The following is an 18,755-nucleotide window of genomic DNA, read 5'->3' as shown; positions in this document are numbered from 1 at the left end:
TTATACTTAATAAAGATTTGTTATTATCTTAATAACATTTAAATTAACACCAACAAAAATTGTTTCGTTGAAAGAAAATCAATTGAAGATTCTTACAGAATCATATGAAAATTAAAAAAATAAGAATTTAATAAGTTTCTTATATTCAACTAATAATATCAAATTTCTTCTATCTGTCATCCGTGTTGCAGAAAATATAGTCTATATTCGTTTTTTACGCGACTGGAAATGAGTTACGAAATTTTATTTAGAAATATTTTATTTTACACAGTTTAAATGTTATACATATATAACGACTTGGATTGTAGATATTATATTCGAAGTATTAATATTTAAATTATCAATGAGACATCCAAGACGATAAAAAATATTTTTTTTATTAGTAAGCTCCTAGTGAATATTCAGTGCAATTTATTACTAAATTGGTTAACTATTAAATATTATCTGGATTGTCTAAAATAAAAATCACAGTTCTAAATAAAAACAATGGATTTATTTTAAACTGGCAAATTAATAAGTTCAACGTTTCAGAATATCAATCTCTATTTTCCACAAAGAATTGACAAACCATTTAGTAAATTTTGTCCTTAAAAGTTCCTTTGGCAAGAAATAAAAATATTAATCAAATATATCAAACTAAAAATCAGAGCTCTCTTCTAAAATAAAATAATGAAGTTTTAAAATAAAAATCAAATACTACTTGTAAATAACTAAAATAAAAATGTTCACTCATAATTCAAAAAATTTAAACTTCTCTTTACACTAGTTGAACCTTAACTTTCAAGTCTTTGCAATTCAGATTAAAACTTTCTCAAATAATTATTAGAGTTCAATTAATTACCAATTAATAATTCACAATAAAATAGTTCCAGTTAAATATTAATAATTTACTAAATTTCCAACTTTCAATTAAAGTTATTAACAAAGTTAAATTTTAATTCACCTTTCTTGCAAGATTGAACCAACTGTAACTTGTATGATTATATTAGGCTCTATTGTTCATAGAGAATTAATTATGCCGATTGCTCTGTAGTTTCTATGAATTTAATTTTTTCCTACAAAAAGACATCAAAATTAGTTTAATATCAGATCAGGAAGACTATTTCAATAAAACGTACAATAAATTTGGTGCTTACCTCAAAATCCCACGCGGAAAAAATTAAGAAACACGGCGCACTGTAATCAACTTAACTCACGAAAATAACCAAAAGAAGGACGAAAATTATGAGCGGGCGCTTAAATACTCCCCTTTCCAATCAACTTTGCAGGACATCCGCGGTGTTCTCTCATTGGTCCAGCTGTATCAAACAAGGAGAACAATAGTCGCAACAAGACAAGTTCTAATCAATTCAAGGCAGTCAAACTGCCTTTCTAACAATTTAAAACTACCAGTACTAACTTGCCAAAGGATTACATGTTCGTTTTTACCCTGAATTTTTACAATCTAATCCAAAATTAAATCCCAATATTTCAATCCCAAAATTTTCATTTTAATTTAAGTTTTAATTAAAAAAACAAATCAATGTAGCTTTAAAAACACTACAATATATTAAGCTAGTCTCTTGTCAAGAGCAAGTATTGTTATCTTGAGATGTCTGAAGCAACACTGATAGTCTTCATATATGGAGGTTGGGGTCAATAACTACTACTCCCACAAATTATCCCATAGTTGACCCATTTCTTGTGCCTTAACATAATTAATAGCAACCCTTTGTAACTTCAACAGCGGTTGAAAGATTTAGACTCGTCTATTTTTCGATACCTTTGTTACTATTTTAATTAGGACATTGGGATAACTACTTACTGTGATAACTGTAATTAATATGGAAATTACAGACAGTTAAAGACATCCGTATGTATATCATGTTCATCTAAAATACTCTTATTTTCTGTACTCTCCTTTAAACAATTATCTTGTGACAATCCATGTAGGTAGAATGAAAGGGTAAATAGGGTTTTCTAATCTTGTAACAAATTTTGAAGAAAAAAATAAACTATTGGAAAATTATGCAAAACCCTTGCAAGGCCGCTTCTAGATCAACAACAATTGTCAACCTGAGATAGGAGGTTTCGTACTCTTCGAGAAAGCGTCGATAGATTGATCTGGAACAATCACCTATCGAGTGATGACTGAGAGTTTATTTATATACAGATAAATAAAATACGGTCACGCTGATGGATGACATCAAATTACTTATCTCCCATGGCTAACGTGTCTAGATTCTTCACTGAATTGTAATACTTCAAGAGTAAAAAGGTGAGATAAGAAAGGTAATGAAATTCTGAGTTATGTTAATGTTATTATGACTGAATAAATGAAGTTATTTTTGATATGCCCAGCCGATTTTCTGAGATAAATTCGATAAGTATTATTCCATAATCTAGGAGGTACCACTGAGAAAGAGGAAAGCTTTGATTATAACTTTTGTGTTCTTTAGGGCAGTAGGTTTCACTAAATGTGCGTACTCAAAATAACATAGAATGTAAACTATTTTCGAGACAGATGTGAGAGAAAACAGATTCTCCTGGCGTAAAGTTACATTTTAAGTAGGTTTTTGACATCAGAAATATTCATAAAGTACGTAATATATTATTGAATAGCAAATTTTATCATAATTAAAGTAATCCGATTGGGTCTTTCTTTAATTCAATATTTTTATATTTTTTATAATCACAATAAAATTTGAAATTTGAGCCGGTAACAGATTTTCCTGCTCTTCTAGAAATAATTGTTACCATTTCAAAATATGAAATTTTGGCTAAGTTGAAGTAGGCATATATGTCAACTGTTCATGGGTCTACCCTGTGATAAAGAGCACAGTTTTTCGCCCATTGCTTTTGGATAATACGAAATAATTATGAGAGCAAATTGGGGTACTGGACTGTTAAGTTATAGATACAGGATTAAAATCATTTTGGAACTATAGTACCAAAGCTTTAATCTAAATTTATCATTTTCAGGGAATTCGAGCTCCAAAAATATACTCAAAAGATTATCATATCTACCTAACAAGCAATGAGCAATGCTACCATTTGGAATATTGACAGGAATACATATTTTACTAACACCTTTTATCTTAAAGTGTAATATAAAGGTATCATAGGCAATAATTAACATCAAAGTTTTTAAAAGTTGTTAAGTGAAACAATTATGTGACATTTCTAAGACCTGCTGTTTCGTTGCTTGGAGTTACAATACATAATGAAGTTACTGCCAAACAACAGGAGAGGCAGGAAAATGAGTATACGCCACAGGAGCATTAATTAGCAGTTTGTATGACAAATTCTAGCTATTTGCTTGGTTATAAAATTTCCGTCAAATATACCGTTAGTGTAATCCAATCTACAGACTGTCCGAGAACTTCTTGTATTTTCAGGTATTATTTCTGAACCAAAGAGAAAACCTAAATTTCATATAAAAAATTTAGAAAACTCAATAACTTCCCAAACAACCGCCATCTTGGTTTTTAATTAAAATATTTTTAATTTGACAATGGTTTGTTGTAATGAGTTGGACTTTGGTAAATTTCTTTATAACCGAAATGATTAATTACAAAAACATTATATATTTTCGCCTGAAGTTTTAACAAAGCCACCATTTTGTAAATAAAGCTTCAAAAATGTTCATTGAAAAACGGCAGCTGTTAGAGTAAATATTGAATTTTAGAAAGTTTGAATAAGAAATTTAGGTTTTTATTTCGTTCAGTATTAATACCTAAAAATATTGGTAGGAAACTTCTGGGACACTCTCTACGAAAATATTAACAAAAACGTTTGATGAACATAACTATAGAGCTGGGATTAGTTTCATTATATTCAAGGTGTATTCATACCTTTATTTGAAATCCCACATTAAAAATCCATAGGCATGGATGGAAGGTCTGAATAGAAAAGGATTAGTAAAACATTACTTATACAAAGGTAGAAAGGAAAGGATAGCACCCAATGGGTATTTCAAGAGAAGAATACAAAAGTGGCTTAAGATTTACGATTAGGTTTTGATATTTTAGGACTAAGATGGAAAAAAAACAAGTGAGTTCAATTAAAAACACGAGAGGGTATTTTTATTTGTATAACTTCCTATAGAGGCTAAAGCGAACACTCAATATCCAGATACGATTTAGTAAAGCAATGAAATAACACAACACGGATCTCATGCAATGCTAATACACTTTATTTAAATGCAAATATGTTCCATATGATAAAGATTTATACATATCTTTACGAATGTGATCTATCATCTGTCAATATATTACATTTCATGTCTGAAATTAGACAAATATTTTGTTTGCGTTGTGAAAAACTTTCATACTTATTCTAAGTCATTTTACCGTATTTTTATAACCAACGAATATATACAAATTTAAAAATTTTACAATCTTCATAAACTCGATTCTCAAATATACCGTTTCCTCCGCCAATAATTAATTGTGGCAATTCGTTATTAGCAACAGGCTAGTTATGGTTTTTGACAATATTCTTATTATTATATTTTGTCTTAATATATGCTGAAAATAAATTTTCGTAAAATATAATTTGTTGTACTTTGCACTATAAGTTACATTACTCTAATTGTTGTGATACAGTATAACAGTCACACCATAAAATCAACGTGAACTTTATAACTAACTCAATCTGTTCTAGATTTGAAATTTTATCATTAATCGATGCCGTACATAGTTTATATCGCTGACAACATTACAGCTTTAATAACGAGTCCTTCAACTAGGGTATTGTGAGAATTGAGTGGTGGTTTGTAAGACACACAAACCGTTGGTCCCCAGATCGTTTTCGTAGCCCTAACTTAACGTGGCAAAATAAGGCATCCTAAGTCTAAATAAAAATAATACAAAAATAAATTTACATTAGTTACAAAATATTTTATTAAAATTTGTAAATGATGATTGAGGCTTGTATTGTTTACATAATGATAAAAACGGACAAAATGGATTTAACGTAGCTTCTAGAATATGATTTATTTTCTCCGTCTGTTTAAATGTAAAATAAAATATAGGAAAATTGTCAGGGGCACAATTTATGCCAGTAATGATGTTAAAATCTATCTAATCCTAACCAATGGATTTATTGTATTATTTAAAATGGGCTGTATTGTTACAAACATACATACATATTGACCCTGTTGTATGCAATGCTTAATTAGAGAGTGTATTATTCCAGCTATACAGTACACTGTATTGGTTGTGTAGTAGTGAATTTCCCTGTGGCTGTTCACGAGTTTATTACTGATGGAGAAAAAAATTATCCACATTAATATGAATTATTAAATATGAATTAATTTCAGCCATAAAACTGCAGTAATACATTGAATTTTAAATCGTAAGCACATAGCAATAATATATATACTAGCTAAGCTACATGGAAATATCCTAAATTGCAGTAGTTCCAGTAAAACAGCAGTAAAAGGGTGATTCACGTGTGTGAGCTGCGCACACCTGCGGCATGGAGCTGCAGCTCTGTAATGTACGTCGTCAACGTGGACTGCAAGCTACTTTCAGATATATATTTCCTAACTTTTTCTACGCAGACATGAACTGCTAACAGGTATGTTAATGTTTCTGTATGTAAGAATAACACTGACTAGTCTTTGCAATTTGTTGGTGAGAAAACACCGTTTTCACTACCAAGCACTCAAATTTGTTGGGGAAGTAGTGTTTTACTACAATGCAATAAAGAATATGTCTGTATTTAAGCAAATAAATTATTTAGTACAATAATAACAATACATTTTCCTACAACACACTCCCTCATACACATACACACAGCAGTTTCTCTTAAACGTCTGTTAATTTTCTAGTAGAAATCTTTTGAAAATATTTGTTATATGTATATCCAATAACTGCATTTAGGTATTCGTCTCTGGACAGTCTCTAAAAAATTGGATTAATAAATTTAGAAATGTATGTTAGTTGGTAAATCAGATCTAGTTTTAAATTTTGATTTAATTTCATGAATCCCAATGAATTAAAAGTTGGAAGAGTTGTGTGTCAACACCCATATGTTGAGCCTGATAACAAAACCGGTATTCTTATTTTAGCACCTCATTTTTTATGCCAAAATAATAAAAGCTTTACTTATATTTATTTATTCCAAACAGCAATACGCCAATAATAATTGAATAATTGCATATGATGGCAGTATTTACTTGTAAGTGTGAATATCATATGCTAACAATAGTAATAAATAATATGGTAATAATATAAATGATATACTTAACAGTAACAGTGGCTTTGGTTACTACTATAATTGATGACGAACAATAATTAAATAACAAATTGTCTGTATCCACATTACAAAAACAACAAGCACATATTACATAAAATTCGGATTAATTATCCTAATAATATTATAAACACGAAAGCTTTTGTTTGTTTGTTTTGTTTTTAGGTGTAAACTAAATCAACCTATTGTTCAAAAAGTTTACATGGACATTCTTACGGTTCCTGAGGTTTAGGCCTATAAATATTTCGAATATCCCTCCGGGCTACGTCATAGTGGCCTTTAAAGTAGCCAAGAATGTCATCGTGTTATTTCAATGAGCCTGTTAAATATTCTGTGTAGAAATGTCTTGCTTTCTATTTGTTTACATTTATAGTGAGTAAATTGTATATTTTATATTAGGAATGTAAAACTTTACCTTAAAAGATTTTCCAAACATAAAAAGGTCAGAATTTGACTCCGAAAAATCCCTTCGAAGCTTGTTGTTCATTGAACTATGTTAGATGAAACTTCACTGGACAATTTGAACTAATGCACCAGCCAGCTCGAAATTTTCTAAAATATCGAAAAATATATACCATAATTTAAAGAGTGTGTATATACCATAATACAAACCCCATTTTATTTCTCTTTTGACAGAAGGAGGCTACTTTGATCTGCGATATATATTTTCTTTATCGGGAAACCAAAAAAGTCAACTATGGAATAACACTTACTAAGAACGAAGTTAATTACAATCGCCACAATTATGAACTTGTTGACATATTTTCTTGATCGTATCAACAAGGTAAACTCAACATTGTCTTCGGAAATATAATTCACTCGAACCAGTGATGGTAATAAACACGCAACGCCTACTAAATTGCGCGCAAAGGAGGGGAATACTGCTAGCAGTGCAGATATAACATACAATGTTGTCTAACTTTTATTATACTTTTATGGACTGTTATGAAACCTGTCTAAGTTTATTTTGACAAAGTACGGTGTATTTTCTCAAAGCTGTGTTTGTATATATATATTTGCGTATATATAAGCCTGGATTAGATTAAAATTACAATAAATATACACTTTTAAACATATTTTGTTGATAGTGTCAACAAGGAAAACTCAAAATTAGCGTTGTAAATATAATTAGCTCGAATCAGAAGTACTCATACAGGTGCAAAACCTACGAGGTTCGTTCAAACGATAAAATGTAACTATCCCAACACATACAAAATAATTTTATACGATTTTGTTGTCTAACTGTTTATTATTCAAACACTTGATTTATAAAACAATGAATTATATTATGTTTCGTTTTCTTGTTACTTTATTTTTTTCTACGATTTTCAGCAGGATATTAGAGAACGAAATGAGTTATACATTATACATTCTTCATGCAACCTCAGCGAGGGCTGTTACGACACGTAGGGTGGCGTAGTTTTACCTTGCATTGTTAATGTGAATGTTTAAGTTATTGAATGGATGTTCGTTTGTACCTCTACTGTACAAATATATCAATCGAGCTACTTTTTAACAGTTATTAAATAAATTAAGTATTTTTACAACTAAAAAACGTGTTTTTACGTGAAGCTTCTATTCATTTATATTTCCATGAATCGCTTTTATAAGTGTATGACATTAGAAATAGGTGCCGTTAATATCACCAGTTTTGAAATTAATGGTACTTCTTATCAATTTAATCCATTAAATGTTAATAATTATTGCTGTGTACAGAGTCTACGCAGATCAGAACATTAATATAATGTAATGACTGTTAAAAGTTGGCATGTTAAATAAAAATTATTATTATTTGTTGCAATAAGTTGTAAATGCTATTTAACGTTTACTAAAGATGGCTTTGCAACGAGTCTTGCATTGTTGAAACACTGGTATAAAACCAGATTCTACCAAAAGGACAACAGAAGGACGGAGTTATACAAGATCATTGAACAAGCAATAAATTAGCACGGCTAGACGTTTTCTTTCGATATCAGTCCACTAAAATAGGTGAGCACAGAAAACCCATTTCCATTTGTTTCAGGATTTTTATTAGACTCCATCTTAACTGCATGTTATGTTATGATTGAAGCCTATGTTCTTTATTTTCTGCCCACTCCACCTTTATGAAATTATCCAATATGATATGTTAAGAAATATTAAACATGATGAAATTCAACTCATATATGTTACTATCTCGACGATAACATGGAAAATGGTTTGACTCTTTAACTCCAGTTTTCTCATACAACGTCCTTTTCCAAATTCATTTAAAGTTATTCTGGAGATGGTAAATTCGGAGATGGTTATTCCAGTAAACAAAAGATACTTTCAAATCATTGGTGTACCATTTTGAAAGATCTCAAAGATGATCACGGGACATGCCAGTGAATTTATTTATTTATTTGTACGCGGCAATAAACCTTTTTATATTAAATTAATTATGGAGAATTGCTGATTAACATGCAGATACAATGAATGATATAACAATAAATACTATTACTATAATATAGCAAATAGTTTTAAATATAAAAAAATAATACTACGTACTGTAAAAATCATTAAAACATTTAATAACAAGCGCAAGTGCTCCAATAAAAAAACTTAAATTAAAAACTAGATAATACACTAACAAAAAATCGACTAAAATGGTGGAAAAACTTAAAACCAAAACAGTAAAAAATGATAGAATGTTGAAAACAATAACTAGGTCTATAATATGTACTGGAATAATAATAACTTAACAATGTACATAATAATAACAACATAATATTTTGTTTTAGTAACAAAGATTCAGAGGAAAACTACTCAATCATAATTATAGTGGTTAATCTTTTTTTTTAATAGCGGAACAAAAAAAATCAACTTCAGGACATTACCAGTTCTCATTGGTCTAGGTATAGTTAACTAACTTAACTTACTAAATTAACTAAAATAATCCATATTAATAAAACAGTAGGTACCGGATTCTCTCAAACCATTAACTCAAAAAGTCCTTCTTGGTACAAATGTTACTATAAAACATGAAGGAGTAAATTAGTATGATTTAATTGGGGAAGAAGACAAAGTAAATTTATCGCAACTATCAAGAAATCAAGAATGTTTGTGCAGGACATATACATAGTATGAATGATAGTGAAAGTGAGCTAAAAAAACTATTTGTGCATCTTAAAAAGATCAGACAACGATCTTTCCTGTTCACAAGTGACCCTATCATATAAATAATAGTTATACTAGGCGAAAAAATATACGTTGTATTCGTAAAAAGCTGTAAACTGTATTGACAAAGCTATTACCATAGACAGAGTATAAATTCAGCACTAAGCAGTATCCGTAAAATTCTCAGAAATGAAAAGTGAAACTCGTTTTCCATAAAACAAAGAAGAAATACAATAAACTGATGCTCAACTGTGCTCTGGAGACCCATCACTCAGTACAGGGCTTATCTGTAGTCGATATTCGATGAATTTTATAGCTTCCAGGCTTTATTACTTTCTGGCAACTACTGAACAATACTGTATAAGGACAAAACTAACTAACTGCATTGGTGTTTTTACAACCTGACACGTTCCCTTTACTCATCACACTCATAAAAGTACTAAATTTTAATATATTGTGCTTTGTAGAGTTTTTAAAATAACGTTGATATTTTAAAGATAGGGAGTTTTTTAAAAGAATAGTTATGAAATTAGTTAATAAAACTTGTATACTAATACTATTTTGAATTTCAAAATGTATACTAATGAAGGTCTACGCTGAAGTTGTAAAAAAGTGAGCTGAAAGAAAGCTATGTATAAAATAGTTCTATGTCTACCTATATAATTTATCAAAACTAACTGCAATGATTTAAAAAAAAACAACGATATATGTTTCTTTACTCATAATAGTCATAACAATTATTACATTTCATATATTATGCCTTTAATTTAGTTAAAAATAACTTTGATATTTTATAAATAGAATATTTTTATGAGAGTAGTTTTGAAATTATATAAATCAAACCTGGTGCTATTTTGAATTACAAAATATATGCTGATGAAAGTCTATACTACCAATCGTACAAAAGTGAATTGTACAACAAAGCTGTGTATAAAGTAATTTCATATCTATTTAAATATCTTTATTTTTTCATTGGAGAAAATATAATGGAACATTATGACGGAATAACTAAATTTGCTGAACTTAGTTTAAAGGCAGTAGATCTAATAACACATTTATAGATTAAATTTTCTTGAAATTAATCTTTTGTATAGCTATTGAATGTTAATGACCATCAAGAAAAAGTACCATTCTCATATGCAGGATCTGAGTTAGTGCTTAAATATCGAGAAATATAACATAAACTTTCTTTTCTTAGTTGATGAAACACGATTAAATAATGATATGTGATATAAAATAATGTTTCATGTAAGTAATTAGCAAACATTTTACGAATTCTAAAAGGAAAATGGGCTCCAAATTTGAAAAGCCGTTAATTCAATTTCAGTAAAACCTTAAATTACATTTCCAGTTGCAAAGAGTCTGTAACATTTCCAAGGAAAATTAGGGAATTCAAAGTATAGTATATAAAACATTGTCTGGGTTAAAAATATATTATTAAATAATAGTAAAGTAACTTAAGTATAAAATTTATTGTAAACAGTTGGGTAACAGCTCTCTAACAATGCTCTAGAATGAGTTCTAATAAACACGAACGTCAAAAAAAGTCTTAAATTAATTAACTTTCTCAACTAACATGCCAAGTGATGAAAGGTGACGACAACAATACCTGTTGCAACAGCAACATAATTTTGATATTTAGCAAATACTGATCGATTCGAATATACTAGAAATACTAGAATATTCCAATCGTAAAGTAATTTGTCTAAAGGAATCAAATTATTCTTGTGGATTAACTGAATCATACTCCTTCTTTATAAGGAATGCTTTTGGCTTTCAGTTTCCAGTTCTACAGAAGTATTTCTGGGCACTTGCATAGGTAACTGAGTTTACAAGTTCGCTGAGGGGAAATGTGGTTACCAGAAGGACAGAGGTCAGCTAATATAATAGTGGAAGCTGTTAGAGATCAAGGCTGTGACGCAGTTCCATCCGAATATTGGGACAGCTGCTGTGAGAGCTGGTCTTCTCCTTTGATACACAGTACTGCCTTTGTCATCACTAATGTGGCACTTTGTGTACCACATAATACAACTACTAGTATGACTAGCGGTATTGCACTTGAATCATAATATTATGATATAAAAGCATTATAAAAGACACTTTATTTATGTAAATAGCGTTGTTGATAACGGTTTTAGGTCTGGATCGCCAAACACATGTTTTTCTATATTTTACAAATTTTGCTTTAAAAATTTTAACAACTCTTATTTATTAAGAAAATCTGTTTGCTCAACAATAAGTGCGACTTAAATAAAATAAGATATTGGTGTATACATTTGATATGTAAAAATTCTTTGTTTGAAGTTTGTTTTTGAAAATGAATGGATTGTGAAGGAAATAGGATTTTTCGGACATTTGTCATCGTTCAGTGATATAAAAAATCAGTAACACTGCGTTTAGAGATCTGCAATCTGATCTTTCCTTATCAGGTATATGACTAAACAAATGAATGAATAAAATCTATGTTAAACTAAATTAAACATACCGGAGCGTTGTGACACGCATAAGTCAGGAACAACAACAGCTTTGTTGCGCGCGTCTATTCTAGGCACACTAATTATAAAACATGCACTTAATAAAAATTAAACACCATTTACCAAAACTGAACTACCGACATTGGTGTTCTTGAACGATGGCAATTGCCCTATAAATCATGTTTCGTTCATGTTAGAATTGTCAAAAAAATATTTCTCTATATTTACAAGTTGTCCTACACACTTACATCATGCATTTAAAATAATTGTTTAATTCAGACTTAACAGTATAGTTAGTAGAAATTAATACATTTTTTATGAAGCTTAGTTTTGTTCAAGTATTTGATTATGTAATTTATAAATTTTTACACAGTTTAATTAACTTTTATCACATACATACAAATAATATAAAATACCTTATAATACACCTCCGAGAGAGTTAGCGAGTGGATGGATACTGCAATTAGCACAGCACTAGACCGAGGCAGTGCTCACCACGAGCAGAAAGCATTTGGAAATTAGCACATTGGGAGTGGGAGAGCACGAAATTTCATCCCAACTATTTATAGGGTATTTGGGAATGAGTATTGATGCTCGGCTCAATTTAAAACAGCAAGTAAAGCATGCAAGTGCCAAGGCGTGGGTAATGAAAGCAAGCCTATCACGTCCTGATGCCGAATATCGGAGACCCAAAGCAGAGCAGGAGGAAATTACTCTCATTGGTGGTCACTTGAGTGCTTACCTATGGAATTTCCATCTGGGCTGACGGTCTTGACGTCCTAGAAACAAGGGGAAAGGTCGCATAAATATATTGGTTGAGTGCACTAAGAGTAACTAGTGCTTTCCGTACAATACCTGAAAGAAGCGGTGTGCGTTATCGCCGGAATGCTGTCTGCCCGAAGAACGGCGAGTCCTTTACCGTCGATGAAAGTTATCTCGAGTCCGGATGAACTTCGAACTGAAGAACGGCAGCATACGCTTCGATGGCAAACGCAGTGGGATGCTGCAGATAGAGGTAGGTGGACGCACCGACTAATATCACAAGTGGATGCTTAGACGAATGCACCCCATGGTGAGATCAACTACTACCTCACACAGATGTTGTCAGGACAAGGATGCCTCAGTGCGTACCTTCATTGTTTTCAAACACGATAACTCCCCAGAGTGCCCGACCTGTCCCGGCGTTAGCGGGGTTTCTTTACATGTCAACGCTTCAGTTCAAAGCGTAATGACTTGGGAATGGTCCTCAACCGGACATTACAACCAGAAAGCATAGTAGAAGAAATGCTGGGATCGAAGGCTGCCTGGGACGCGTCCAGTAATTTCGCCACGGAAGTTCTTAAGGAGCTGTGGTTTATCGAAAGAAAGAGAGCCAAAGACATGGAAGAAGTCACTTGAACTACCTGGAGAAAGAGCTGCCGCTCTACACCTTCTCCCCGCCTGGCGGCGGTTTCAGCGGGGATACAAAGGCCAGAGAAAAAAGGAAGTATTTAGTCGGTATTTGACATTTGAGTCCGACATACCCAGCAAAAACGACTAGTTCTGAAGGATAACGAAATAATTTTTTTTCCCCAACCTTCAAAACAACCTTCTAATACACATTGAATTATTTACTATCGCAATTATCACAGTAATATATTAATTGCCTTCCAAACCTTTAAAAGTAATAAGTTGATAGTAAAAGCTCTCAAGTAGAATATTATTAACGGTTATGAGTTGTAATAGTTACAATATTCAGAAGTCGTTCATATTAAACAATGTGCTGAGGGTAGATGGAAAAATATCAGAAGTTCAAAATTTTGTGTTGACGATTTAGGGGCCATTTTTAGCTAGTGGTCCCTAAGTTTAATGTAGAGAGGTTTTCTAGTCATTTATTTGTTTTGCAAAGTAAAACAACTTTTAAATTAATATTGTACTGAAAGTTTGAAATTGGAAACGTGTTTCGAGTTTATTTTCAGTAACTAAATTTGTTTTAGTTACTTAAAACAAAATTTATTGTTTTTAAATGTTTGTTACTTTTTGTACATTCTTGTTACATGAAATCAAACATCAAATACGTACCTACCTTATTATAGTATTGTGTAATTAAATAAAGTTTTATTGTCAGAGTGTTAGCGAATCATACTACTGGAGGGGCTACAGAAGTACATTTTCACTCTGTCTGAACAAAATATCAAGAACAAAGTGAGGGCTATATATTTTTCATGTAACTTAATTTTATACATGCTACATTATAGATTTATGTAAATCTATCAGCAGATTTCGTTGAAATTTAGCACTCATTTTATATTGGTTTAATAGGAAACCACGATGGAAAATTAAACATTTTAAAATAAGCTAGTTAGTCAACAAATCAAGTCCTGAAATATTGTATATAAAGCTTAACTATACGTAAGATAACACGAGAAGAGTTTCATCATTAGCCTATATATTTTATGAAATGAATGAAATTTTACTCCTACATAGTCGAAAATGAGTTCTATAATGGTGCAAGTCTATCCGTAGGATTTGAATGGACCTCATTTAAACTTACCACATTTTAGACAGAATTGTATGATCTAATAAGGCGACTTCAGCTAATTAGTTGGCTTCATTGAAGAAGAATAAACGCTGTAAGTTTTTTCGGTGCTTCTCTGTTACACCTGATAGAAAATTAGGAGGTGGCCAAAACCTAATGATTCAACATAGCCTATAACACATCGTCAATTTAAAGAATATGTAGTGTTGACATTTCAACTGCGAAGTTAAATACATTTTGTTCATTGAATAGTCTAGTGGTAACTTAATAACTATTTTGATACAACCGGGTGTAAGCAGATAACTTATTTATGGAACCAACCAGTCATTTATCTTGTTTTTATCCAGCTAATGTATCGTAATTCCTAATCAAATGCATTTATGATAGTTTTCTTTCATTTGGAATATATAGAATATAGCTTGTTTTTGTATATTGATAATAAAGATATTGGAATACTCCATAAGTTTAGCGAATAGTAATTGTTCTTTGTGTCTATTATTATTTAATGTAAATAAAACTGAGGCAGTTATTTATAACTTTTGTAAGCTTAGTAATATATTTTTATACACAAAAAATACTATTTAAAATAATATAATAATAATAACATTCTTTATTGCGTGAAACAATTACAATATTGCATGGCATGCGTCAACGTAACTATATAAAGTAGATAAGTACATCAGATAAATGATGTTGGCCAAGGTAAATACATACAATGCAATACGATTCTTGTATGTATCAGAACCGGGGATTTCGTGGTTGTTAATTTCAAAAGTTTTCATCCCAGCGGCCCATCATGAACTCATCAGTTGAGTAAATTGCCTTTGACATAAGAAAATGTTTAAGTCGAGTTTTGAATTTGTTTGTTTCATTGAGTTGTTTGATGCCTTTCAGGGAGCATATTGATTAGTCCGACTCCAACTTGAGATAGTAAGTGTTTCGAAAGCTGCCGTTCTGTGCTGTTCGACTCGAAAGTTATTCCTGCCTCTAGTCCCATATTGGTGGACATCCCTACCCCGCACCAACTCGCATTTAAGTCGGCAGTAACAAGGCCACCTCGAGAATATAGAGACAGGAAAGGGTCAGCAATCCAAGCTTCCTAAAGGCATATATGCACGACTCTCTGGGGTTTAATTTTGAAAGAATTCTTACGGCTTTCTTTTGAGATCTGAAAACTCTTTCAAATCTGTATTTGGAACAGCTTCCCCACAATCTCCAGCCATATGTCAAATGTGGATGTATCAGAGCGAAATAGGCCATTTTTAATACATCCAACGAACAAAATTTTGCAGGATTGCGCAGGACATAAATTCCCGAAGCAACCTTAGAGCCAACGTTTTCAATATAAGTGTCATATATTATTAACATACTATATATTATAGAAACATAAACAAAATAGTCTAGTATAAAAACGCGCTTACTGATACACAATTCTCGTAATATTTTTCTTGCACTATAAAGAAGATTTTTGAAAAAAAAAAAAAATGGCTTGGTTATAAAAAGTTACTTGTCACAAGCGGGTATAAAAAAATGTTTGTGCATAAATAAATGTACGTACTTTTTGAGTCAATTCTTTAATTGGAAATCGTAGAAAGGATTTTAGGGTAGATAATTAGGTATTAAGAGATATTAAAATATCTGTCGAATTAATCGAATATTTGCGAAATACATTATAAGTGATGGGAAGAAACATATTTATAAACTATGCAAACTGCAATACGATTTTAATGATATAAAATTTAACCCTGTACTTTACTTACAATATAGTACTAAACGGATATTAAACAGTAACCCTCGTCACATAAAACAAAGAGGAATGGTAGACTCCACTCTCTGTATTGGACGTAAACTCAATCAGCTCCCATCAAAAGCCAGGAGTATCGTCACATAAATCCGGGACAATAAATACATCGATCGGTCCAAATGTCAGGCAACTCAGCATCACTGTTTTATATTTGTGTGGAACTTTGTAGGTCACCCAAAATCATACCAAAATCTTCCAAATACACGGCATCAAGTAGTTTTCAATTAAAATATGTTAATAACTAATTTGAATGAACACAACTAAAATATCTTTATTTATTGGCTTAAAACGTTTAAAAAATTGATTGAAAAAAACAGAAAAACTTTGTATATTCATAGGAGGAGTTGAATCTGTTACCAATGTTTTGTGATTCGATGATACATGGAATTAGGTTCTCTTTAATGTTCTACATAAGCTATCCACAATAGAGCTGACTGTATTATTTATCATCCAAATCTGAAAAAACTATACGTGAATCTACAGTATGGTGGAATGGGTTGATTCATGTGAATGAATACTGACTGAAGCTCCAGTTAACCTCCCCCTTAGTGCAGCGTCTGAAATTTGATACCAGTACAGATTCACTCCTGGAATCTGGAGTCCACATCTGTGTTAAGGGATCCATAAAAATGCTATATGTCAACACTCATGTATGTAATAAAAATATAAACCATAACATTATGGACCTGTTTCAGACTTGTCGAACTCCTAAACTCACTCAATGTTCCACAGATCTATGCTTACAGATCCTCTTTATAAATTGTATAATTCCTAAAACAAGTTTATTGCCCGAACTGTCTAGGAAATGTTCTAACTATACCGGGCTTATATTTCAGCAATAATAAGTACAGTGCATCCTAAAATGTAGAAGAAGCAGAGTTTAATGCTGAAAAGGGTTCTCATTGGTCGTGAATTCTGGAGTTATTTTTGTATCATGACGACGCGGGCCATGATTGAAATGCAATAATGTATGGAATTATTATCACCTTATTCTGATAGTTACTCTCCAGGATAGTAATTTAATGTGATCAACAATTCCCCACTTAGTGGTTTTTATAAAGAATCTTAAAACAAGACGAGCATCTGTCGTCTCATGAATTTCAAGATCATCCTCGAAGTAGCCATATTCCAGTTGTCCTGTAGATATCATCATCACAAACAAACGCCATCCCCACTTTCCTGCCTGTTACCTGTACTAAATAGTATCCGAGTTGTTTTGTGTTAACGAGCTAGACCTTTAGCTTCGCAAAACGTGGGGGGGGGGGGTGGGGGGGGGGGGGGGTGGGGGGGGGGGGGGGTGGGGGGGGGGGGGGGTGGGGGGGGGGGGGGGTGGGGGGGGGGGGGGGTGGGGGGAAGGCTTGGAAGAAGCTCAGTAAATATCAGTGGTTGGTTATGCACCAGCAAAGAAACTATACTTATCTAAATAGAAATTATAATTCATACAAAAATCAGAGTCTACAGACCAAGTCTTTCTAGATATTCCTTGACATTTAAAAATTCATATTTTTAAGTGACTACTTATTTTGGCGGGCTATGGATGTATGTTTTGCGTGGGGCAAAAACTTTTGTTTCGCGTCATGGAACGTATCGTCACCATGTTTGATCATAGCTCTGTAGCCGCTAGGAGCGGGAATTTTAAACACTATTTTAAACACAAATTTATCTTTAGTGTTTTTAGAACAAATGTATGTTTATTCAGATACAAGGTTGCAGAATACTACGTTCATCAGATAACCTAAAATATTCTAAATCGCATACTAATAAAACGATTGTGGTGTTGTGTGTGAATAACTATCGGTAATAGTTTGGGTGATTTACAACTAACCCAAAAAGTTATAGAAATTATTTTCAAAAAATTTTGCAACATTGAAATATTTCTCTATATTCTATAGAACAAAATTCTAAGTTAAGTCAAAGATGGCAAATTTTAGGACAAGCGTATGTTTCTAGACAATACACATAATACTAAACAGAAATTGTTCTTGGGAATATTTTACAGTGCATATTAACCGAGGTAGAGAATGCTTATATATTTGCACAAAATGCGTATATTTAGTGCCCATAGTTTACATGTATTTATGAACGAAAGATGAAATTATTCCTACTTGGTAATAAAAATACAACGCAAATAAAATTGTTCTGAATAGTGGGTAAAAAAAAAAAAATATTTAATTTATGGCATTTGATTTATTTCAGGAGGTTATTAAACTAAGTCGATTAAAACATTTGTCATATTTATAGAACTACAGTACCTATCTCACTATTTTAACAACTGTATTTAATGCTTTAGGAAAAAAAATTATATTTATTTAGATACATCGTTGCGAAATACTTTATACTTCGGATAAACTTTTAAAAATATTCTAAACTACTACTAATCAAAGAGTTATAGTGGTATCTGTGAATTACTATATTTAATAGTTAGGTAATCAAATTTTATATCATAAATGTCTTAAAGTAGGTTTTTAAGTATTTGTTATAATATAGAAATATTTATTTTTCATGGATGTCTCTAGGTCCAACTTTTGAGGTATGTAAAAAGTTGCAAGTTATAGGATAGTGACATTCATATTCATAAGAT

This window comes from Homalodisca vitripennis, chromosome 4, assembly GCF_021130785.1.
Source record: "Homalodisca vitripennis isolate AUS2020 chromosome 4, UT_GWSS_2.1, whole genome shotgun sequence".
Lineage (NCBI taxonomy): Eukaryota > Metazoa > Arthropoda > Insecta > Hemiptera > Cicadellidae > Homalodisca > Homalodisca vitripennis.
The sequence above is the reverse complement of the archived record's forward strand: the minus strand, read 5'-3'. Positions refer to the sequence as shown.